The sequence below is a fragment of the Coenobita brevimanus genome, chromosome 8 (assembly GCF_032717465.1).
Source record: "Coenobita brevimanus isolate Jiangsu-jjx chromosome 8, ASM3271746v2, whole genome shotgun sequence".
Classification (NCBI taxonomy): domain Eukaryota; kingdom Metazoa; phylum Arthropoda; class Malacostraca; order Decapoda; family Coenobitidae; genus Coenobita; species Coenobita brevimanus.
In genome coordinates, this window is record NC_136961.1 from 19,937,985 (window position 1) to 19,963,067 (window position 25,083).

At 41.1% G+C, this 25,083-nt stretch overlaps 1 protein-coding gene across 1 annotated transcript in view; it reads right to left on the bottom strand.

Moving 5' to 3' along the window:
* Positions 1-25,083, bottom strand: part of LOC145406931 (glutamate receptor ionotropic, kainate 1-like) — a 152,425-nt gene that overhangs the window by 43,929 nt on the left and 83,413 nt on the right. The gene's annotated exons all lie outside the window — the stretch shown is intronic.

A 25,083-nucleotide genomic window follows, 5' to 3' on the forward strand; every position in this document is an offset into this window, starting at 1 on the left:
AAACTCACATAGTGCCTTGCAAGCACCTCTACTCAACGGGAAGCCTACTCCTTGGTAATAATTTCCATCACCCCTACCAGAAACCAACAAAGTAATACCATCTTCCAAATTCATTTTATCAACTCCAATCAACCTCGTTTATTGTTATTATTATTATTATTATTATTATTATTAAAATTTATTTCCTACTTATTTTAACATTACGATATTTCAAAGGCTCTTTGGCATTGGGCGTTCAAACTTAGTCAACGTAGTTGGAGAGCTGTTCACCTCTTTTGGACAAATATGATGGCAATCCGTCAACCGGATCTCGGGATATTATCTACAAAACAGAAACGTGAGTCAGTCATGCCATTTCAAGAACTGCTTAAGCTAGGAAGCTGAAAATTTACTGCAACATTGCCTTACGGACGACGCAATTTGGGAAGGAGTTTGGTTCCTGTCGGTTGAATATTCTCTGAAATCGCCTTAGGTCAAAGATTAAGACTTTTCACGATATTCACGGATGTCACCAAATTTTCCACGAAGGATTACGGGTATAGCTAGTGTCACCAGACTTGGACTTGTAGGCCGTGATGATCTGAAGTGACATGCACAAGATCAGTGACCTTGACCTTAAGGTCCTTATATAGCTTGGGTTCCACTAGGAAATGGCCGTGAGATGTTTTTCTTTATCAAAATTGTCCTTGAACAGTTTTACAGTGTTCTCACTTGAGTATTGTTCTTTCTTCTTGAAAAGTACATTGCAATTGCTCCGAGGCTATTTCGCTTACAGCATTCAGACTTGGTCAACTTGGTGAGACAGCTGTATGCTTCTTGTAGTGAAATATGAAAGCAATCCATCAACTGGATCTTCGGATATTATCCAGAACATACTGTTGAGAAGCAGTAGTGCTAGCTAGATAGCTGACGCATTTTCAGTTGCTGGATATTCTTGCCAGGTAGCGTGCTGTTGTGAGCATAGGTATTTTGTAAAGTTATGTGTTAATTTTTATTAGTTTTTTTCCATCTCTATAATGTTTTATTTCGATGACTGTTAACTCATTTAAAACTGATATTTAATTTCAGTTTGTATGGTAAACCATCAAGTGCTCTATATAATAGAAAAAAAGCTCTAGAGTACTTTTGGATGTCTCCAACTGTTGCCGCTTGGAGTGCTTAGAACGTTCGAGCAGCAAGGAAGGTTATAAAAGGATGGGGGAGAGAATAGGGGAAAAAGTTTACTTCTGCCGTTTTGAAGTTAGTGTAGCTCTGGCATTTATGAAATTAATGAAGCAGACAGTGTAATTACTTGGAACATAAACTCTACGAACGTGAGAAGCCTGTGTTATTATGAAACCAGAGTTGATTTTGTCTGCATTGAAGGGCTGACCATTCGAGGAATGATTCGCTGGGCAGCATCCTTCCTGCACTGATGCTACTGCTGTTGGAGCCCGTGGCAGTGCAGGACCAGGACATAACTTTGTGTTCACGCTTCCAAGGATCTGCGTAAGGTAGAGAGCTGAAACTTTACTGTATTACCTCCTTAAGATGGCTGCAGGTTGTAGGAAGTATGATCTTCATTGAAGGAATTTTGTTCTGAGATCATCTGCGAAAAAAAAAAAAGGACTTTTGCAGATATTCTAGAGGTCACCTGATTCTCCATGAACGACCAAAGCTAGAGCCACCAAATTTGTTGGACTTACAGATCTTGATGACATATGGAAACATGCACAAGATCCATGACCGTAACCTCAAGGTCCCTTTCTGTCTCGGCGTTTGTAGGCAATGTGCATGGGAAGTATTTTTTTAAATCAAAATACTCCTCGGATAATCTTAGAGTGTTGTCCTTATTAATAAAACTTCTCAGATCCCTGTGAGAATTTTTCTTATTCTTGTCATTGTTGATAATTACTTTTACCTTTTTATTTTTAACTGCGATATTTTAAATGCTATTTGACCTAGAACCTTCAAACTTGGTCAGTTTAGTCAGACAGCTGTCCACTTCTTTGGCCCAAATGTGGTTTCAAGCTGAATTTTTACTTCGATACAGCTATATCTCGAAGTATAGATCCAATAAACTGATAATTCTCTGAGGTCGCCTTGGGTCAAAAATTGGGAATTTTCCGATTAATCCCGATGTCTCAATTTTCCATGAAGTATTAAATCTCCAGCCACCAAACTCTGAGGTTTTTGTAAAATGTGAAGACCTAAGGTGAAGTGCACAAGATCAGTGACCTTGACCTCAAATTCCTTTCATAGCTCGGATTCTATTAGGCAATGGCTGTGGTAAGTTTTTCTTAATGAAAATTGTCCATGGCCAATCTGACAGTGTTCTAGTTGTCATATTATTATTATTATTATTATTATTATTATTATTATTATTATTATTATTACTACTACTACTCTTATTATTATTATTATTATTATTATTATTATTATTATTACTACTACTACTACTACTACTATTATTATTATTATTATTATTATTATTATTATTATTATTATTACCCCCCGGGGGGGGGTAGAGGGGTTTCAGGAATACTCCTTCAGTATCCCTGTTTGTCGTATGAGGCGACTAAAAGGGTTGTGGTGGGTTAGTGCCCCATCCCGTAAAAAGAACTAACTAAACAAGCGAATAAAGCGCCTCGGACCCGGACGGACCATACCTTGATGACTAAGGAACGGACAAAGGACATTCTAAGGGTGGGAACATGGAATGTGAGAGGAGTGAATGATGAAGTGAAAGAGAGAGAGACTGTTCTGGTGCTTGAGGATGCTAGAGTGGATATATGTGGATTGACTGAAACTAAATGGTAAGGTGAAAGGGTGAGAGAATGGGAATAAGATTTAGGAATATGTGCGGGAGTTAATGAGAATGAGAGGGCAAGAAAGGGAGTATGTCTGATAATAAGCCAGAAGTGGAAGTAGAATATAAGAGAGTATGAAACAGTGGGTGCAAGGATTGTATGAGTGAGGATGAAAGTAAGTAAACAAGCTTGGGCGATTGTATGTGAGTTTGAACCGGCAGAGGACCGAGTGGCAAGAGCGAAAGATGAGTTTTGGGCAAGTGTAAACGCATGTATGGACAAGTTTGAGAGGAGTGAGAGAGAGTGTTTATGATTGGAGACATGAATGGCAAAGTTGGGAATGTACAAGTGGATGGAGTGGTTGGTCAGTGGGGTGTGCCAGCTGAAGTAGATGGGAATGGTAGTGCTTTGGTGGACATCTGTGCTGGTAATTTTTTTTTTTGTGTGTGTCCGACTCTGGGCATAGGCTTCACAGCCTGCTCTCAAGGCCCAGTATTCCTCCTACATACCATACACCTCTGCATGTCACCACTTCGGCGCTAACACCCACCGTCCATATTGAATACATGCTAAGGCTGTCTCATACAGGACTGGTGTATTGGTATTAGGGGGGGTATTTTTACGATATGTCGGCGGGTCTTCTGGTAGATCAGTAAAGTCTGATTTTGTGAAATTCAAAGCCTTAAACTGTTCCTTACCCCAGCGGGGATTTGAACCTGGGTCCAGAAAGATTACAGGCCACCTTTCTACCGGTTGAGCCACCGCCTCTTCTTTCGGCATAAGATGATCCACAGGTACAGCTCCGGTCAGATTTTGGTGATACAGTCAGCACTGCCAACGCCAAAGCGTCTGGGGTTCAGACTTCGAGAATTTCGACTCGCGTGTCTGACACACACACACACACACACACACACACACACACACACACACACACACACACACACACACACACTGACAGAGAGAAAGAGAAAGAGAGAGAGAGTATACACTAAGGCATGGTAACGGACATTGAAGGAGCGTCTCCCTATCTCATTATAGTCACGACCAACATTTCTTTGAAATATGGAATCTATACACTTTCATATATGTAAAAGATTAGTGATTACTTTATTCCCATGTCACATGAATTAATGTGGTTAGGCAGCAAAGTATTATATTTACTCAGAATACATCCTATGCATGTATAGTCATAGTTCGGAAACGCTGACGGGTAACATTTTACCACATGCCTTGCCCAGTGCAATTGACGTTTTAATTTCAACTGCACTTGTGTAGTTAAATAGATGATGAAAGTATAGCACACCTGTGTCTTGTGAGTAAGCTATGAAACACACGGATGGTCGGGTCTCCTTACATTTTGTCTAAGCTACTGGTTAACACAAATGACGGATGCGACCTGATCGTGGATAAGCGTCTTATTTTAAATAATGATTAGTAAAGTGAAATCAATATATTGTTTTCTCTCTTAATAATATTATAATCGTAATAATAAACAGTAAAAGGGATGAAAGACTCAATTGCTCTGATATTTACTATTACCATACGTAAATATCCAGTCCACCCACCATTTTTCTCAATAATTTTTTGTAGCCTCCGCGTCACTGATGCCACAAACGTTTGCATCAGTTCAAGAATTTCGACTCGCGTATCTGACATTGATAGAGAGGGAGGGAAGGAGGAAGAAAATCATCCGAGATTTCTTTGTATCATACGGATCCAGGAAGGAACAAAACCTGGAGCTGAGAGGCATCATCATCGCTCTGCGCGATAGTGGGCTGTCTATATGTGCTAACGCTCAGCGACTTGACCTGGCACAAAGGACCGTCGCCAAGTGGATTACAAGGTGGAACACCAATGGAAACATAAACGACCTGCGTAAGGTCTTTAAGTTCCATGTGCATACTTAGATTTGTTATAGTACGATTATACATAAGATATAGTGTATGTGAACAATTATAAATATTTTACCTATGAGGTTACAGTTATTATATTGAAATTTTCAATATATAGATAATCATATTCTACGAAAATACATATTGTCTGCGATTACATCTACAACCATCAACAATTGTCTTGTGACCTGCATTACTGGTTGGTGGTGGGGTAGTGTAGGGTATCAGAGGTTTAGTCCTGTCAGTAATGGGGTTGGAGTAAAGGAGGGTCTGTGTTAAGCTGTTAAGCGTGCTATGATGGTTAATTGTTGTTCACGGTAACGTATGACTTACAGTAACATTATAGTACAGTAGTAGTTCATATTTACATGTTATCTATGTGTTGGTGACATGTAGAGGTGTATGGTATGTAGGAGGACTGCTGGGCCTTGATAGCAGGCTGTGAAGCCTATGCCCAGAGTCGGACACATAAAAGAAAGAAAAGATTTTGTGCATCCGAACCTGGCTGTAGCAAAGACGTGAGCAAAACGCATTGTAGCTCTGGCTTCCTCTTTAGTCTTCCGATAACCTTATCATCTCTCCCACCCTCCCGTTCTCAAATGACCATGTTATAGGAAATGAAAAGGAGGTGATTAGTTTTTTCACATACCCTTTAACTACAAATCCATATCATTGTTTCACACACTGAGCATAGCTGGTGATTAAACTATCGATTACATTTAGGATCCATTAACATTACAAAAAGATTTGTATTATGCGACATATCTATGTGTTATGTGATTCCTCTTCCACCAGTGTTAGCAAAATAGGGGTGAACATTGATAAAACAGATAAGGGATGAGGAGAAATGATATGGGCGTATAGAGTAATATAAACAGTCCTTTTCACCACGTTCGTCTGTCGGTAATATCATATAAGGAAATTGTCCCAACTGGTTAACAATGTGTTGTCAAACTTTCGTGGATTCTATGAAGGTGACAGTGTTAGCACGTGAAGTAGTAACGTAGTCCATTCGTCCAGACTGATACAACTAAGCGACCTGCATATGGCAACATCCCGCTGAGTGGCTCTGACAAGGTGAGAGAGTGACGTTCGCCCCTTGAAACGATACTGCATATGCAGATCGTTCAGGTTTCACGGAGTCGGACAGATGCACTAAAACCTTACACAGTCCTTAGGAAAGACCCACGCAAACTATAATAGTAACGTTTGAGAACACCTCAATAAATGCATCACAACCTCGTTGGGTTTACAGCAAACTCCTTTTCTTAGAGAGAACAGGAGCCCTAAGGACGAGGACACCAGTAAAGGATGGGAACATCATTGCTGCAGCGGAAGCTAACCCCCACACCAACGCAGCAGCAATAAGGCATGACTTGCAGTTAGAAGTGTCAGCCAGAACTGTAAGGAGAAGGTTACATCGCGCTGGAATACACCATCGCACCCCAGCTCAGAAGGAACGCCTGACGGACCAGCACTGTGCAGGAAGACTGGCTTTTGCACAGCTCCATGTTGAGCAGGATGATGACTTATGGAGCAGAGCCATCTTTACAGATGAGCAGCATTTCTCCTCTAGTTCCCATGGCAGAGTCCATTGTCGAAGGAGGGATAATACACGGTAAGATATGAACTGTCGACAGTCTTGCAATATATACGGCTTTATTGTAAATTAATAATCACAGATTTAAATACTGTAAAACGAATTACGGTGTTGAGAGTGTGGATGTGATGCAAATGTGACCGGAGTTTGCATGGTTGTTTTAGTTTTTTGGTTTATTGTGACCCCGCCTTGGCGGGATGAGGCGATTAAGGGATCACATGCGCATCACATTTACACTCTAAACACATTTTACTGTGACCCAACTTTGTGTCTGTACCAAAGCACATGGAAAAATAAAAAAAAATGGCAGTTTCATACGCACAGGGTCTGGGTCACCAACGTCGCGACACCCCCCTTGCAACATTGTGCTGTCTTCTACTCTCCCTTGCACGACTTTAATTCTATACGCTGCTCTCGGGTGTCTGCCCTTTCCTCTCCTCCATCCTTCTTTCCTTCCATCCTCTTCTGTCTTTCTTTCCTTCTTTCTTTCCTCGTCCTTCTGCCTACGGGTGACTGTACACTCCCTTTTCTTTCTTTCTTTCATTCTTTCTTCTTTCTTCTGCCTGTGGGTGACTCTACGCTGAGTGACAAGCCAAATGGTTTCCTGTACACCAGGAAACCATTTACTACGCTGGATGGTAACCATGTAACCAGATTTTGGCGCCTGGTGGTTTAGTGGGTGATTACGGCACTCCAATCGGATTGAGCCGGTGTAGGCTTTTATCCAAGGGGTGGTTGGGGTTTATTGCTCACGTAATGCCACTCAGGGATGAGTGAGGCTGGTCACTCTCATCTTAAATATCAGGACCAACTTGCCTAGCCCCGGGCTCCTATGGTCCTTATGGGGCAACACAGGATCGGATGATGGATATATATATTGTTACATAACCTATGATTTCATCATCCTTTGTGTAATTTTAACGCACAGTATGCTGCATGTTTGATCACGAGCGTGTTCTGCCTCAGTCCCCCCCTTCTACCGTTATAGTAGAGTAAGTCGTCCTTTCTGTAATTCAGTGCGGGATTTTCAGCTATTTGTCCCCATGGCTTTCATTTGCGCGTCCTTCTTACAAGTTTTATCAAGCTCTGCTGGCCCCTATATAATGAGCTCAGTCTCTGCTTCATTGCCACTTAGATCTGCTCCTCATTTTGTTCACATCTCTGTCCTCCCCTGTACAGTTATTATTATTGTGAGTGCTCAAGAAATCTCCAACATCTAGCAGCTGTGTGTAATTTGAGTATAACCGTTGTTGCATTTTGTTCTTGTGCTGTATAGCATAAGTTTAATTTGTAGGCCTAGTGAAGTTTGTAATTTATGTAGGGTTCTTTGTCAGTCATTTTTGATAATAGTTTGTATCTGTAATAATTTATCTGGCATTCACTGAGTATTATCTGGTATCTCATTTTATCAGGGCTGACTTAGATAAATTTACTCTTGCTAATTTCGTGTTAATAGAGGCTATTGCAGTTAACCATATATTTAACCTGTTTATTTGCCATTACATTATCCTTATGAGTCCTGAATGTTTTGTTGTTAGTTTGAGCATTAAACTTTAACTTGTAATTTTACCTTAACTCTTTTATTTTGAACCTGGAACTTTACGGGACAGTAGTGATTTTTAGTATTCTCACTTAAAGTGTACATTATCTTTCTCTGTTCCGTAACATAAATTTTGGCGACCTCTTATCAGGATATTCAGGATATTATCATAAGGATATTGCTTGATATTTTGTGACTGTTACTTATTAATTATGTCTACTATTACTACACTTGATGAAGCCAAAGATTTTTTGTCAAATGTGCAAACAGTGTGTGATGTAGAAAACAGAACAAAGAATGAACTTAAGCTTGTTGCTCAACAATTGGAAATTGCAGTTCACTCTCATCATTCTAAAGATCAAATTGTTGGCATGATTAATAAAAGCTTGTTTAATGTAACTCCTCCAAATGAGCAAACGCAGATTGAATTAGCTAAGTTACAGCTAGCCCTGCAGGAGGCTCGTGCTAAAGAAGCTGAATTTCAGGCAAATGCTAAGGAGGTGGAGTCTCAGGCTCGTATTCAGGAGGCACAGATACAGGCACAAATTGAACTTGCCAGGATTCAGGCAGACCATGAGTATCGCATGAAACAAGGTGGAACTGGATCATCTAGCTCTGATGATTTTGATGTGGCTAAAAATGTTAAACTTGTCCCTCCTTTTAATGAATCTGATTTAACAAAGTATTTTCAGTTGTTTGAGAGGGTAGCTACAGGTTTTAATTGGCCAAAAAAGTATTGACCAGTACTCCTTCAAACTGTTCTCACCGGTAAAGCTCAAGTAACTTATGCATCTTTGCCTCAGGATCAATCTGATAATTATGATGTAGTTAAGAGCTTGATTCTTAAGGCCTATGAGCTTGTTCCTGAAGCCTATAGAGTAAAATTTAGGACAACTTACAAGCAAGATAAGCAATCCCATGTTGAGTATGCAAAAATCAAAGAAGATCTGTTAGAGCAGTGGTTAAATTCTAAGAATGTGGATTCTGATTTTGACAAATTTAAGCAGATGATTTTGCTGGAGGACTTCAAAAGGTGTATTAATAAAGATGTAAGCCTATATCTTGATGAGAAAAGAATAGATAATTTGTCTGATGCTGCAGTTTTAGCTGATGAATATGTTCTCACTCACAAGAGATATTCTAAAGAAAAAGGGAAAGCTGAGAGTAAGTACGTTGCCTCTACTCAGAGTACAGGTAACAGGAAAGAAAATAAAGATGATGTTTCTCAGGAAGTAAATACCAGCTTCACCTTTAGATTTCAGAAAAGTAAATGTACTTATTGTAGTAAGCTTGGTCATACTACGGAGAGATGTTTCAGGAGACAGCGTGATGTGAACAAAAAGGAGTCTTTAAATATTCAGTCAATTGGTCTAGTGTCCACTCTTGAGAGTTCCCAGAATTCTTTAACTGAGTTAACTGAACCTGCTTTGAGGGGTAACTTAAATTCTCATGATGGAGCTCCTCTTTTGAGCAGTAACGTGGGTGACACTCTCAAGAGTTCATGTGCTAATTTCCTGTCTGATGGTTTTGTCAGTCCTCTGGACAGTAATGACAGGAAATCAGTTAAAATATATCGTGATACAGGTGCTTGCCAATCCCTTATGCTGACCAGTGTTCTAGGCTCTAATGTTAATTCCTCTGATGAAACTGTAATCTTACAAGGTGTAGGGAATAATTACTTCTCTGTCCCTCTGTGCAGAGTGAATTTAGAGTCTGGTTTTGTTAATGGTTCCGTTATGGTTGGGTTGGTTGAGACACTCCCAATGTCAGGTGTAACTTTCTTACTTGGAAATGATACTGGTGGAAGTCAAGTGTGTCCAGCTCCTCAGTTGTCTAGTGAGCCAGTGGCTGTGTCCCAGGATTGTGATGTCCCTGATGTGTTCCCTGCATGTGCTGTCACTAGGGCTAAGTCTAAAGTTACTGGTGATTTAGAGGATAATGATGATGATGATGTTATCCTAGCTGACACTTTTCTTGCTAATTTGGACCACTCAACAGATGAGGCAGTACCCCGTAGTGTTGATAATTTGTCTCGTCAAGAGTTGGTTGAGTTGCAGGTTGCTGACCCTGAGTTGAAAGGTCTAGCTAACTCTGCTTACAGTGAAGAAGAGTCAGCTGGTGCTTCTACTTGTTATTATGTAAAGTCAGGAGTACTTATGAGGAAGTGGAGACCCCCAACAGCATCAGCCGACTGTAATGGGAGGTTGTACATCAAATTGTCATCCCTCGTGTTTGTAGGCAGGATATCATTAGAGTGGCTCATGATTCCAGTTTGGCAGGACACCTTGGAGTGAGGAAGACTGTGGCACGCATTTTGAAACACTTCTACTGGCCAGGTATCTTCAGGGATGTTTCCTGGTATTGTAAGTCTTGTCACACCTGTCAAGTTGTGGGGAAGTGTAATCAGACCGAAAAGGTTGCACCTCTAGTTCCCATTCCTCCTTTTGAGGCGCCTTTCACCTGTGTGTTGGTGGATATTGTGGGCCCTCTTCCTAAGACTTCTTCAGGATTTTCTTATGTGTTGACCATGATTGATATGGCTACTCGTTATCCTGAAGCCATTCCACTTAGAAATATCTCAGCAAAGAACGTGGTTAAGGAAATGCTAGGGTTCTTCACAAAGTTTGGTCTGCCCAAGGAGGTACAGTCAGACCGGGAAGTAATTTCATGTCAAACGTTTTCAAGCAGTCTCTGAAAGAGTTGGGCATCACCCAGATCACGTCTTCAGCTTACCATCCCCAGACCCAAGGAGCGTTGGAGAGATATCATCAAACACTCAAATCGATGCTCAAGAAATACAGTTTGGAACATCAGAAAGACTGGGATAAAGGTCTTCCATTCGTTGTGTTTGCTGCAAGAGAATCTCCAAATGAATCACTGGGCTTCTCACCTTTTGAACTACTGTTTGGCCATGAAGTAAGAGGACCCCTTAAGTTACTCAGGGAATGCTGGCTGTCGGAGGAAGATGACGTCAACCTGCTGGAGTTTGTGATGAAGTTCAAAGAACGGCTGTCCACTGCTTTACAGCTGGCGAGAGAGAATTTAGGAGCTGCTCAGGAGAAGATGAAGACTTGGTATGATAAGAAGTCCAGGTTACGCCACTTTCAGCCAGGAGATCAGGTTTTGATTCTGCTACCAGTTCATGGGCAACCTCTTCAAGCCAAGTTTAGTGGCCCTTATTTCGTGGAGAAGAAACTTAGTGATGTCAACTATGTCATCGCCACACCAGATCGTAGAAAGAGCAAGCAACTATGTCACATCAACATGCTAAAGTTATATCACAGGTGGGACGAAAATAATCCAGTCTGCACTGTAGCTGTTCCACCCGAGTCTGCAAGTGAAGCTCTCCCATGCAGTATGAGCCTGAGTGATAGGTTGGGGAAGAATCCTGATATCATGAATGATCTCCAGACTAAGCTTTCTCATCTACCTCCCGAGGAAAGGCAGGAGTTTTCGGCATTACTGCAGGAGTACCCGCAAGTGTTCCGTGCCACTCCAGGAAGAACTACTGTGTTGATGCATGATGTCGAGGTTGGAGATGCAAAGCCAATTAAACTGCCTCCTTACCGTGTGAACCCAGTGAAAGTTCCTCTCATCCAGAAGGAGCTTGGCTACCTGTTGGACCACAAGATGATTGAGCCCTGTCAGAGCGAGTGGAGTTCTCCTGTCACTCTAGTCCCTAAGCCAGGTGGGTCACAGAGGCTTTGCATCGACTACAGACGTGTTAATCAGATAACTAAAACAGACACTTACCCTCTCCCTCGTGTGGAAGATTGCATAGACAAGATCGGAAAGGCTAGGTACATAAGTAAGTTTGATTTGTTAAAGGGATACTGGCAAGTACCTATGACTGAACATGCTAGGGAGATCTCATGTTTTGTAACACTAGGAAAGGCTTTTGCATGTTCTGTAATGCCGTATGGTATGAAGAATGCACCAGCCACATTTCAGAAGCTCATGAATGTTGTAACAGAGGGTTTGGCAGGGTGTGTTGTTTATATTGATGATGTATTAATCTTCAGTGACAACTGGAAAGATCACCTATGCCATGTCAGTAAATTTCTTGACCGTTTAGTTCATGCTAATCTTGTAGCTAATTTATCAAAGTGTGAGTTTGGTCAAGCTAAAGTTCAGTACCTTGGGTATGTAATTGGTGATGGACATGTTGCACCACCAGGAGCTAAGGTTCAGGTTATAAGTGATCTTCCCAGACCTAAAAGTAGGAAGGAGCTACAAAGATTTTTGGGAATGGTAGGTTATTACAGGAGATTAGTTCTTAACTTTTCTCTTCTTGTATCACCACTTACAGACTTACTGAAAAAGGGAGTTAAATTTGTCTGGACCGATAACTGTGAATCCTCTTTCAACAAACTTAAAGCTATTCTATTAAGTCAGCCAGTGCTCGCTACTCCAAATTTTGCTAAGCCTTTTAAGATGGCTGTTGATGCAAGTGATACAGGAGCTGGGGCTGTTTTGCTGCAAGAGGATGATCAGGGTATTGAACATCCTGTATCTTATTACAGTAAGAAGTTCACTCCACCTCAAAAGAACTACTCCACTATTGAGAAAGAGCTTTTGGCCTTGATTTTGGGTTTACAGCAGTTTTCATTTTATTTGTGTTCTGGTTTTGACCCCATAGTCATTTATACCGATCACAACCCACTGAAATTCCTTAGTAAGTTTAAAGATAAAAATCAGAGATTGACAAGATGGAGTCTACTTCTTCAGGAGTATTCATTAGACATACAACATGTCAAGGGGAAAGAAAATGTTATTGCAGATTGCTTATCTAGACTTTAGACAGATTGTTTTAGAGTAATAAGAAATTTCCTTTGTAAATTTCTTTTTCTTTTTGGGGAGGTGTTACATAACCTATGATTTCATCATCCTTTGTGTAATTTTAACGCACAGTATGCTGCATGTTTGATCACGAGCGTGTTCTGCCTCAGTCCCCCCCTTCTACCGTTATAGTAGAGTAAGTCGTCCTTTCTGTTATTCAGTGCGGGATTTTCAGCTATTTGTCCCCATGGCTTTCATTTGCGCGTCCTTCTTACAAGTTTTATCAAGCTCTGCTGGCCCCTATATAATGAGCTCAGTCTCTGCTTCATTGCCACTTAGATCTGCTCCTCATTTTGTTCACATCTCTGTCCTCCCCTGTACAGTTATTATTGTGAGTGCTCAAGAAATCTCCAACATCTAGCAGCTGTGTGTAATTTGAGTATAACCGTTGTTGCATTTTGTTCTTGTGCTGTATAGCATAAGTTTAATTTGTAGGCCTAGTGAAGTTTGTAATTTATGTAGGGTTCTTTGTCAGTCATTTTTGATAATAGTTTGTATCTGTAATAATTTATCTGGCATTCACTGAGTATTATCTGGTATCTCATTTTATCAGGGCTGACTTAGATAAATGTACTCTTGCTAATTTCGTGTTAATAGAGGCTATTGCAGTTAACCATATATTTAACCTGTTTATTTACCATTACATTATCCTTATGAGTCCTGAATGTTTTGTTGTTAGTTTGAGCATTAAACTTTAACTTGTAATTTTACCTAACTCTTTTATTTTGAACCTGGAACTTTTGCGGGACAGTAGTGATTTTTAGTATTCTCACTTAAAGTGTACATTATCTTTCTCTGTTCCGTAACAATATATATATATATATATATATATATATATATATATATATATATATATATATATATATATATATATATATATATATATATATATATATATATATATATATATATATATATATGGAGCCTCTGTGGTACGGTGGTAAAGTGTGCGTTTTCGTACAATGAAGAACGAGGGTTCGCCCCTGCCAGGGTAATAGACTTTGGGAGTGTTCTTCTGGCCACGTACTGCTTGGCGGACATAAGGGGTGCTGTGGTTGAACCAGTGTCGCATACTATAAAGTATGCTTGCACCCAGTCGGCTTGCGCGGGCCGATTACACTTGGTTCACAGACTACACACACATCCAAAGCCACTCCAATACTACAGTTACACTTACAAGCACTTCACACCCTACATACAATCTCTACCAGACACCCTAAACCACTTGGTAGAGATGCATCAGCTGTATCGTCCCCACTTCGGTCGGGACAGGCCGGTCCTGCAGTGGATACTCAAACGGCTGATGAGATGAGATGAGAGATGATATATATCCATCCATCCATCCATTATCCAATCCTACATTGCCCCATGAGGAGCGTAGGAGCGCGGGGCTAGGCAGTTGGTCCTGACATTTAAGATGAGAGTGACCAACCTCACTCATCCCTGAGTGGCATTACATGAGCAATCAACCCCAACCATCCCTTGGATATAAACCTTCACCGGCTCAATCCGATTGGAGCGCAATAATTACCCACTAAACCACCAGGCACCAAAATTTGGTTATATAGTTACCACCCAGCCTACTAAAGGTTTTCCTGGTGTACAGGAAACCATTTGGCTTGTCACTCAGTGTAGAGTCATCCACAGGCAGAAGGAAGAGGAAAGAATGAAGAAAAGAAAGACAGAAGAGGATGGAAGGAAAGAAGGATGGAAGAGAAGAAAGGGCAGACAGCAGCACTACATCGAGTGAGTGGATGGTGAGCGTCCCAACCTACCAAATATATATATATATATATATATATATATATATATATATATATATATATATATATATATATATATATATATATATATATATATCCGACAAGTATTCTTTCAGAGTAAATAGTGTGGCATTTGACCACAACAGAAACCTTTAGTTACTTTCGCTATATGTATATTGTGTTACCCCAATAATGAAAACTATTTGCATCATTGCTCTTTGGTAATAATTTAGTTTACTCTTTTGCACCGATCCATATAAAGGTAAAATATTATTACTGTATATTTATTTAAATGCACACCCATAATGCCACTTAGAAAGTACTGTATATTACTAATGACTGATACGAGAGGACAATAATATCACGCTTATTTTCTCCTGCGGCTAGGCCGACCCAACATTCCGGAGGAGGCCCGCCCTGGTCACGTCACGTGCAATGTCTGGGACTGAGTGTGTCAATACGGCATGTGTGACGTGTTTTAAATAAAAGGTCGATTCACAGCTGACACAGTGTTTCCTGCCTTCCCTCTGGGAAAGAGATTACCCTTTTCCTCCTGGCCCGTTCTCTTCATTCAAGATAAATGCCCGATCCACACTACTCACGCTGTACAGAGGTAGCTTCAGAGGCGGGACAACCTTGAGCTCCTTGACTGGCCCAGCAAAGGAACTGACATGAATGTCACTGAGCACGTGTGGGCCCAGATTATCAACAGCAGGGAAATGGAAATTGAGAGTAATACCAACACCCTGATGGCCCACGTTCAACGGCAGTGGGAGTATCACAGGCACAGGCGACAAGTGATGCAAACGCACGTGGCATCAGTGACGCGGAGGCTACAAAAAATTATTGAGAAAAATGGTGGGTGGACTGGATATTACGTATGGTAATAGTAAATATCAGAGCAATTGAGTCTTTCATCCCCTTTAGTGTTTATTATTACCATTATAATATTATTAAGAGAGAAAACAATATATTGATTTCACTTTACTAACCATTATTTAAAATAAGACGCTTATCCACGATCAGGTCGCATCCGTCATTTGTGTTAACCAGTAGCTTAGACAAAATGTAAGGAGACCCGACCATCCGTGTGTTTCATAGCTTACTCACAAGACACAGGTGTGCTATACTTTCATCATCTATTTAACTACACAAGTGCAGTTGAAATTAAAACGTCAATTGCACTGGGCAAGGCATGTGGTAAAATGTTACCCGTCAGCGTTTCCGAACTATGACTATACATGCATAGGATGTATTCTGAGTAAATATAATACTTTGCTGCCTAACCACATTAATTCATGTGACATGGGAATAAAGTAATCACTAATCTTTTACATATATGAAAGTATATAGATTCCATATTTCAAAGAAATGTTGGTCGTGACTATAATGAGATAGGGAGATGCTCCTTCAATGTCCGTTACCATGCCTTAGTGTGTGTGTGTGTGTGTGTGTGTGTGTGTGTGTGTGTGTGTGTGTGTGTCAGACACGCGAGTCGAAATTCTCGAAGTCTGAACCCCAGACGCTTTGGCGTTGGCAGTGCTGACTGTATCACCAAAATCTGACCGGAGCTGTACACATGGAGTCACGAGAAGGATGGACGGTGAACTTGTTGAACGAAAGGCAATGATAGATTACGTGTGTGTGGATGCGCGAATGAGAAGACAAGTGTTGGATGCAAGGGTGTGGACAGGGTGGGGGAATGGAGTCTGGGACCATCACTTAGTGATGGCCAAGGTAGAGCTGCAAAGAAAGTACATTTACTTTTCTGAAATCTAAAGGTGAAGCTGGTATTTACTTCCTGAGAAACATCATCTTTATTTTCTTTCCTGTTACCTGTACTCTGAGTAGAGGCAACGTACTTACTCTCAGCTTTCCCTTTTTCTTTAGAATATCTCTTGTGAGTGAGAACATATTCATCAGCTAAAACTGCAGCATCAGACAAATTATCTATTCTTTTCTCATCAAGATATAGGCTTACATCTTTATTAATACACCTTTTGAAGTCCTCCAGCAAAATCATCTGCTTAAATTTGTCAAAATCAGAATCCACATTCTTAGAATTTAACCACTGCTCTAACAGATCTTCTTTGATTTTTGCATACTCAACATGGGATTGCTTATCTTGCTTGTAAGTTGTCCTAAATTTTACTCTATAGGCTTCAGGAACAAGCTCATAGGCCTTAAGAATCAAGCTCTTAACTACATCATAATTATCAGATTGATCCTGAGGCAAAGATGCATAAGTTACTTGAGCTTTACCGGTGAGAACAGTTTGAAGGAGTACTGGTCAATACTTTTGGCCAATTAAAACCTGTAGCTACCCTCTCAAACAACTGAAAATACTTTGTTAAATCGGATTCATAAAAAGGAGGGACAAGTTTAACATTTTTTAGCCACATCAAAATCATCAGAGCTAGATGATCCAGTTCCACCTTGTTTCATGCGATACTCATGGTCTGCCTGAATCCTGGCAAGTTCAATTTGTGCCTGTATCTGTGCCTCCTGAATACGAGCCTGAGACTCCACCTCCTTAGCATTTGCCTGAAATTCAGCTTCTTTAGCACGAGCCTCCTGCAGGGCTAGCTGTAACTTAGCTAATTCAATCTGCGTTTGCTCATTTGGAGGAGTTACATTAAACAAGCTTTTATTAATCATGCCAACAATTTGATCTTTAGAATGATGAGAGTGAACTGCAATTTCCAATTGTTGAGCAACAAGCTTAAGTTCATTCTTTGTTCTGTTTTCTACATCACACACTGTTTGCACATTTGACCAAAAATCTTTGGCTTCATCAAGTGTAGTAATAGTAGACATAATTAATAAGTAACAGTCACAAAATATCAAGCAATATCCTTATGATAATATCCTGAATATCCTGATAAGAGGTCGCCAAAATTTATGTTACGGAACAGAGAAAGATAATGTACACTTTAAGTGAGAATACTAAAAATCACTACTGTCCCGTAAAGTTCCAGGTTCAAAATAAAAGAGTTAAGGTAAAATTACAAGTTAAAGTTTAATGCTCAAACTAACAACAAAACATTCAGGACTCATAAGGATAATGTAATGGCAAATAAACAGGTTAAATATATGGTTAACTGCAATAGCCTCTATTAACACGAAATTAGCAAGAGTAAATTTATCTAAGTCAGCCCTGATAAAATGAGATACCAGATAATACTCAGTGAATGCCAGATAAATTATTACAGATACAAACTATTATCAAAAATGACTGACAAAGAACCCTACATAAATTACAAACTTCACTAGGCCTACAAATTAAACTTATGCTATACAGCACAAGAACAAAATGCAACAACGGATATACTCAAATTACACACAGCTGCTAGATGTTGGAGATTTCTTGAGCACTCACAATAATAATAACTGTACAGGGGAGGACAGAGATGTGAACAAAATGAGGAGCAGATCTAAGTGGCAATGAAGCAGAGACTGAGCTCATTATATAGGGGCCAGCAGAGCTTGATAAAACTTGTAAGAAGGACGCGCAAATGAAAGCCATGGGGACAAATAGCTGAAAATCCCGCACTGAATTACAGAAAGGACGACTTACTCTACTATAACGGTAGAAAGTGGGGAATGAGGCAGAACACGCTCGTGATCAAACATGCAGCATACTGTGCGTTAAAATTACACAAAGGATGATGAAATCATAGGTTATGTAACAATATATATATCCATCATCCGATCCTGTGTTGCCCCATAAGGACCATAGGAGCCCGGGGCTAGGCAAGTTGGTCCTGATATTTAAGATGAGAGTGACCAGCCTCACTCATCCCTGAGTGGCATTACGTGAGCAATAAACCCCAACCACCCCTTGGATAAAAGCCTACACCGGCTCAATCCGATTGGAGTGCCGTAATCACCCACTAAACCACCAGGCGCCAAAATCTGGTTACATGGTTACCATCCAGCGTAGTAAATGGTTTCCTGGTGTACAGGAAACCATTTGGCTTGTCACTCAGCGTAGAGTCACCCACAGGCAGAAGAAAGAAGAAAGAATGAAAGAAAGAAAGAAAAGGGAGTGTACAGTCACCCGTAGGCAGAAGGACGAGGAAAGAATGAAGGAAAGAAAGACAGAAGAGGATGGAAGGAAAGAAGGATGGAGGAGAGGAAAGGGCAGACACCCGAGAGCAGCGCATATAATTAAAGTCGTGCAAGGGAGAGAAGAAGACTGCGCAATGTTGTAAAGGGGGGTGTCGCGATGTTGGTGACCCAGACCCTGTGCGTATGAAACTGCCAATTTTGTTTTATTTTTCCATGTGCTTTGGAACAGACACAAAGTTGGGTCACAGTAATAGGTGTTTGGAGTGTAACTGTGATGAGCATGTGAGCCCTTAATCGCCTCATCCCGCCAAGGCGGGGTCACAATAAACCAAAAAACTAAAACAACCATGCAAACACCGGTCACATTTGCATCACATCCACACTCTCAATACCGTAATACGTTTTACAGTATTTAAATCTGTGATTATTAATTTACAATAAAGCCATATATATTGCAAGACTGTCGACAGTTCATATCTTACCATGTATTATCCCTCCTTCGACAATGGACTCTGCCATGGGAACTAGAGGAGAAATGCTGCTCATCTGTAAAGATGGCTCTGCTCCATAAGTCATCATCCTGCTCAACATGGAGCTGTGCAAAAGCCAGTCTTCCTGCACAGTGCTGGTCCGTCAGGCGTTCGTTCTGAGCTGGGGTGCGATGGTGTATTCCAGCGCGATGTAACCTTCTTACAGTTCTGGCTGACACTTCTAACTGCAAGTCATGCCTTATTGCTGCTGCGTTGGTGTGGGGGTTAGCTTCCGCTGCAGCAATGATGTTCCCATCCTTTACTGGTGTCCTCGTCCTTAGGGCTCCTGTTCTCTCTAAGAAAAGGAGTTTGCTGTAAACCCAACGAGGTTGTGATGCATTTATTGAGGTGTTCTCAAACGTTACTATTATAGTTTGCGTGGGTCTTTCCTAAGGACTGTGTAAGGTTTTAGTGCATCTGTCCGACTCCGTGAAACCTGAACGATCTGCATATGCAGTATCGTTTCAAGGGGCGAACGTCACTCTCTCACCTTGTCAGAGCCACTCAGCGGGATGTTGCCATATGCAGGTCGCTTAGTTGTATCAGTCTGGACGAATGGACTACGTTACTACTTCACGTGCTAACACTGTCACCTTCATAGAATCCACGAAAGTTTGACAACACATTGTTAACCAGTTGGGACATTTTCCTTATATGATATTACCGACAGAGGAACGTGGTGAAAAGGACTGTTTATATTACTCTATACGCCCATATCATTTCTCCTCATCCCTTATCTGTTTTATCAATGTTCACCCCTATTTTGCTAACACTGGTGGAAGAGGAATCACATAACACATAGATATGTCGCATAATACAAATCTTTTTGTAATGTTAATGGATCCTACATGTAATCGATAGTTTAATCACCAGCTATGCTTAATGTGTGAAACAATGATGTGGATTTGTAGTTAAAGGGTATGTGGAAAAACTAATCACCTCCTTTGCATTTCCTAAAACATGGTCATTTGAGAACGGGAGGGTGGGAGAGATGATAAGGTTATCAGAAGACTAAAGAGGAAGCCAGAGCTACAATGCGTTTTGCTCACGTCTTTGCTACAGCCAGGTTCGGATGCACTAAATACACATAGATAACGTGTAAATATGAACTACTACTGTACTATAATGTTACTGTAAGTCATACGTTACCGTGAACAACACTTAACCATCACAGCACGCTTAACAGCTTAACACAGACCCTTCTTTACTCCAACCCTATTACTGACAGAACTAAACCTCTGATACCCTACACTACCCCACCACCAACCAGTAATGCAGGTCACAAGACAATTGTTGATGGTTGTAGATGTAATCGCAGACAATATGTATTTTCGTAGAATATGATTATCTATATATTGAAAATTTCAATATAATAACTGTAACCTCATAGGTAAAATATTTATAATTGTTCACATACACTATATCTTATGTATAATCGTACTATAACAAATCTAAGTATGCACATGGAACTTAAAGACCTTACGCAGGTCGTTTATGTTTCCATTGGTGTTCCACCTAGTTATCCACTTGGCGACGGTCCTTTGTGCCAGGCCAAGTCGCTGAGCGTTAGCACATATAGACAGCCCACTATCGCGCAGAGCGATGATGATGCCTCTCAACTCCAGGTTTTGTTCCTTCCTGGATCCGTATGATACAAAGAAATCTCGGATGATTTTCTTCCTCCTTCCCTCCCTCTCTATCAATGTCAGATACGCGAGTCGAAATTCTTGAACTGATGCAAACGTTTGTGGCATCATTGACGCGAAGGCTACAGAAAGTGATTGTGAAAAATGGTGGATGGACTGGATATTACGTATGATAATAGTAAATATCAGAGCAATTGAGTCTTTCATCCCTTTTACTGTTTATTATTACGATTATAATATTATTAAGAGAGAAAACAATATATTGATTTCACTTTACTAATCATTATTTAAAATAAGACGCTTATCCACGATCAGGTCGCATCCGTCATTTGTGTTAACCAGTAGCTTAGACAAAATGTAAGGAGACCCGACCATCCGTGTGTTTCATAGCTTACTCACAAGACACAGGTGTGCTATACTTTCATCATCTATTTAACTACACAAGTGCAGTTGAAATTAAAACGTCAATTGCTCTGGGCAAGGCATGTGGTAAAATGTTACCCGTCAGCGTTTCCGAACTATGACTATACATGCATAGGATGTATTCTGAGTAAATATAATACTTTGCTGCCTAACCACATTAATTCATGTGACATGGGAATAAAGTAATCATTAATCTTTTACATATATGAAAGTATATAGATTCCATATTTCAAAGAAATGTTGGTCGTGACTATAATGAGATAGGGAGACGCTCCTTCAATGTCCGTTACCATGCCTTAGTGTATACTCTCTCTCTCTTTCTCTTTCTCTCTGTCAGTGTGTGTGTGTGTGTGTGTGTGTGTGTGTGTGTGTGTGTGTGTGTGTGTGTGTGTGTGTGTGTCAGACACGCGAGTCGAAATTCTCGAAGTCTGAACCCCAGACGCTTTGGCGTTGGCAGTGCTGACTGTATCACCAAAATCTGACCGGAGCTGTACACATGGAGTCACGAGAAGGATGGACGGTGAACTTGTTGAACGAAAGGCAATGATAGATTACGTGTGTGTGGATGAGCGAATGAGAAGACAAGTGTTGGATGCAAGAGTGTGGACAGGGCGGGGGAATGGAGTCTCGGACCATCGCTTAGTGATGGCCAAGGTAGAGCTGCAAAGAAAATGGTTGAGGAGACGAAGGGGAAGACAGGAGGAAGCAGCTCCTGTGAGAAGAGTGGAGAAATTGCAAGATGGTGAGAAAATGATAGAGTATAAGAGCATAGTGGAAAAAAGATTGGAAAGGTATGAGTCAGAGCAGATAGAAGGGGTGAAAGATGTATGTGAGATATTCACGGAAGAGATAGGCGCAGCGTGTGAGGTGGTTTGTGGAGTGAGGAGGAGATCTAGGGGTGTGCAAGGGACAGGATGGTGGAATGATGAGGTGAAACGAGCTGTGGAACAAAAGAAGAAGGCATATAGTGAATAGCTAGCAAGTAGAGGTAGGGCAGAAGCTGAGAGAGAAGAGAAAGATATATATGAGCAGGAAAAGAGAGGAGAAGAGATTGGTGATGGAGAGTAAGAAGAAAGTGGATGAAGAGTTTGGGAGGAATCTGAGTGTAAAATGGAGAAAGAGAAAGAAATTGTTTTGGAAAGAGGTAAAGAAAGTAAGGCAGTGTGAAAGGGGAAATAGTATGGGAGTCAAAGATGGGAATAATAGATTGTTTGTGAAGAAGAGAGAGAAATTAAGGAAATGGAAGGAGCACTCTGAGGATCTGTTGAATGTAGGGAGTGAGAGCAGTGCGAGTATAAGTGGTTGGGGAATGGCTGGGAGAAGAAGAGATGAGAGGAGGGAGGATGAGATCAGTAGGGCGGAAGTAATGGAAGCAATGAAGATCAGGATGGGAAAGGCCCCAGGAATTGATGGACTGTGTGGTGAAATGCTGAAGTATGGGGGTGAGATTGTTGCGGAGTGGATATGGAAGTTGTGTAGATTGGCTTGGGAAGAGGGAAGGGTTCCAGAGGACTGGAAATGAGGTATAATTGTTCCTTTGTACAAAGGAAAAGGGGAGAGAGAAGTATGTGGTAACCATAGGGGTATTTGCCTACTTCGTGTGACTGGAAAAATATATGGTAGAATATTCATTGATAGGGTTAGGCATATAACAGAGGAGTTAGTTGGAGAAGAACAAGGGGGATTTAGGAAGGGAAAAGGGTGTGTAGATTGGATATTTGTTCTAAGATGTTTAGTGAAGCAGTATCTAGAGAAGGGAAAGAAAGTGTATGCTACCTTCATGGACTTGGAGAATGTTTATGACAGAACAGATAGAAAAGGTATGTGGAAGGTATTAAGAATTTATGGAGTGGAGGAAAAATTGTTGAGTGCTGTGAAGAGTATGTACGAAGGAGCTAGGGCTACGGTGCGAATGGATGGTGAGCTGAGTGAGCTCTTTGATCTAAACGTGGGACCGAAACAGGGACGTGTGATGTCTCCATGGCTTTTTAATATATAAATGGATGGGGTTGTAAAGAAGGTGCAAGGCAGGGCAGTGGATGTGGAGGTGGCTCTAATGAATGAGGGTGAGATGTGGATGATTCCGGTGTTGCTGTTTGCTGATAATACAGTATTGTTGAGTGAAGATGAATGAGAGTTGCAAAGTTTGGTGACTGAATTCGGGACAGTGTGTAGGAAGAGGAATCTGAAAGTGAATGTAAAGAAGAGAAAAGTTATTGTGTTTGAAAGGAATAAAGTCACAGAATGCACAGTGAGGTTGGATAGTGAGGATATGGAGAATATGAGTGCATTCAAGTACTTGGGTAGTGTCATGAGTAAAGATGGAACTTTTGAGGATGAAGTGCTTGAAAGGCTACAGCAGGGAAGGAAGGTTGTTGGTTCACTGAAAGCAGTAATGAGAAATGGGGAGGTGAGTATGGAAGTTAAGAAGTCACTGCATGATAGTACTGTGATCCCTACCCTGACGTATGGAAGCGAGGCATGGACCTTGCAAGAGGGGAACAAGTCAAGAGTGAGAGCAGTGGGAATGAGTTACTTGAGAGGAGCATGTGGAGTGACATGGAGGGACAGGTTGACGAATGAAAAAGTGAAGGAACTTTGTGGGGTGGATGTTGATGTGGCTGAGAAAATTAGGAGAAATACACTGAGGTGGTTTGGACATGTGTAGAGCATGGAGAATGAAAGACTGATTAAGAGGGTGTATGTACAGGTGAAGTGGAGGGGGGAAGATGGAGGAGAAGACCGAGAATGAGGTGGAGGGATGGAGTTGAAAGGTATATGAGGGAGACTGAGCACTGTTTCAACGAAAGTACTTTATGTGGTTTCCAGTGAAGGGCTCAGAATGGCTGCCACTCTTACATCTGAACACAACTCGTTGCTCCAGCGAAAGGATTCAACACAAACACGTACTGTGTTCCATCACTTCTCCACCACAATAATAAAAATCAAACAACTCCCCAACACTACAGAATGTCCCAGCAACATCTTTCCTCCTCCACAAACATAATGCGTAGCCACTACAATCATCTAATAACTCCAGACAGACAGCATCCTTTTTTTATTCCCAACCAGACGTTTATTCCTTCGTAACTGCCATTCCAGGAGACACGAATACACCCACATAGACATCGATGTGGCCAACAGTTTTTCCTGCATCAGTACTAACACATACGATATTTTACGTAGACAATCGTTCTGCACAACCTCAGCAAAAGATAACAGGAAGCACCAGACTGAAGTGGATAACCCTTTGTAGTCCACTGGATTCGCATCCAGCTGATCATGGGGCCACAACAACATCTATACTAACAGTTGTATGGTCATCAGTATCGGCGGCTGAGATGTGGCGGGTACCAGGGCATGTAATAGTCTGTCTGAAAGCCATGGATTCTGGTTATACTGAATCTTCCCAGCAGATGAATTTGCCAAGGTGGAAAAGGGAGAGTCATTCTGGTGGACTACTGAATAAAGGTGTATATGGGCGTCCATCAACATATTAATGTTTGAGCAGGTTGTTATTTTTATTTTTTTTACTAGTGGGTGTTGAGTGCAGGAAGAAGAGGTAACTGGAGCAATGTGCGAGTCAGTGGCATGATGACTGGATGTGGTGGGAGTACAGAAGATTGATCTGAGTGGATGGAGAAATGCTTAAGCTAGTATCACGGGTAGGGAGAGACATAGAGAGAGGGTATGGTGCTGGAGCAATGCTAGAGTAAGATCACAAGCTAAAAGTCTATGGAGATACTGACATTTAAAGTAAGGTACCATATTGGTCAAAGGGTGTACTAATGTTGGTCGGTAGATGTATCCATTACAATTCCTTCTGCAAGGGTATCCTGGAGTGCTTGTATAGGGTCACTACAAAGGCTGGCTAAAAGATAGCTGCTCCATCCATAGTCACTGTGTCTCCTTCCTTCCCATTATTTTCCATTTACATTGACCTTAGGGGATGAGTGGGGAATGAAGCAGATGTCTGTTGGTGAGCAATTT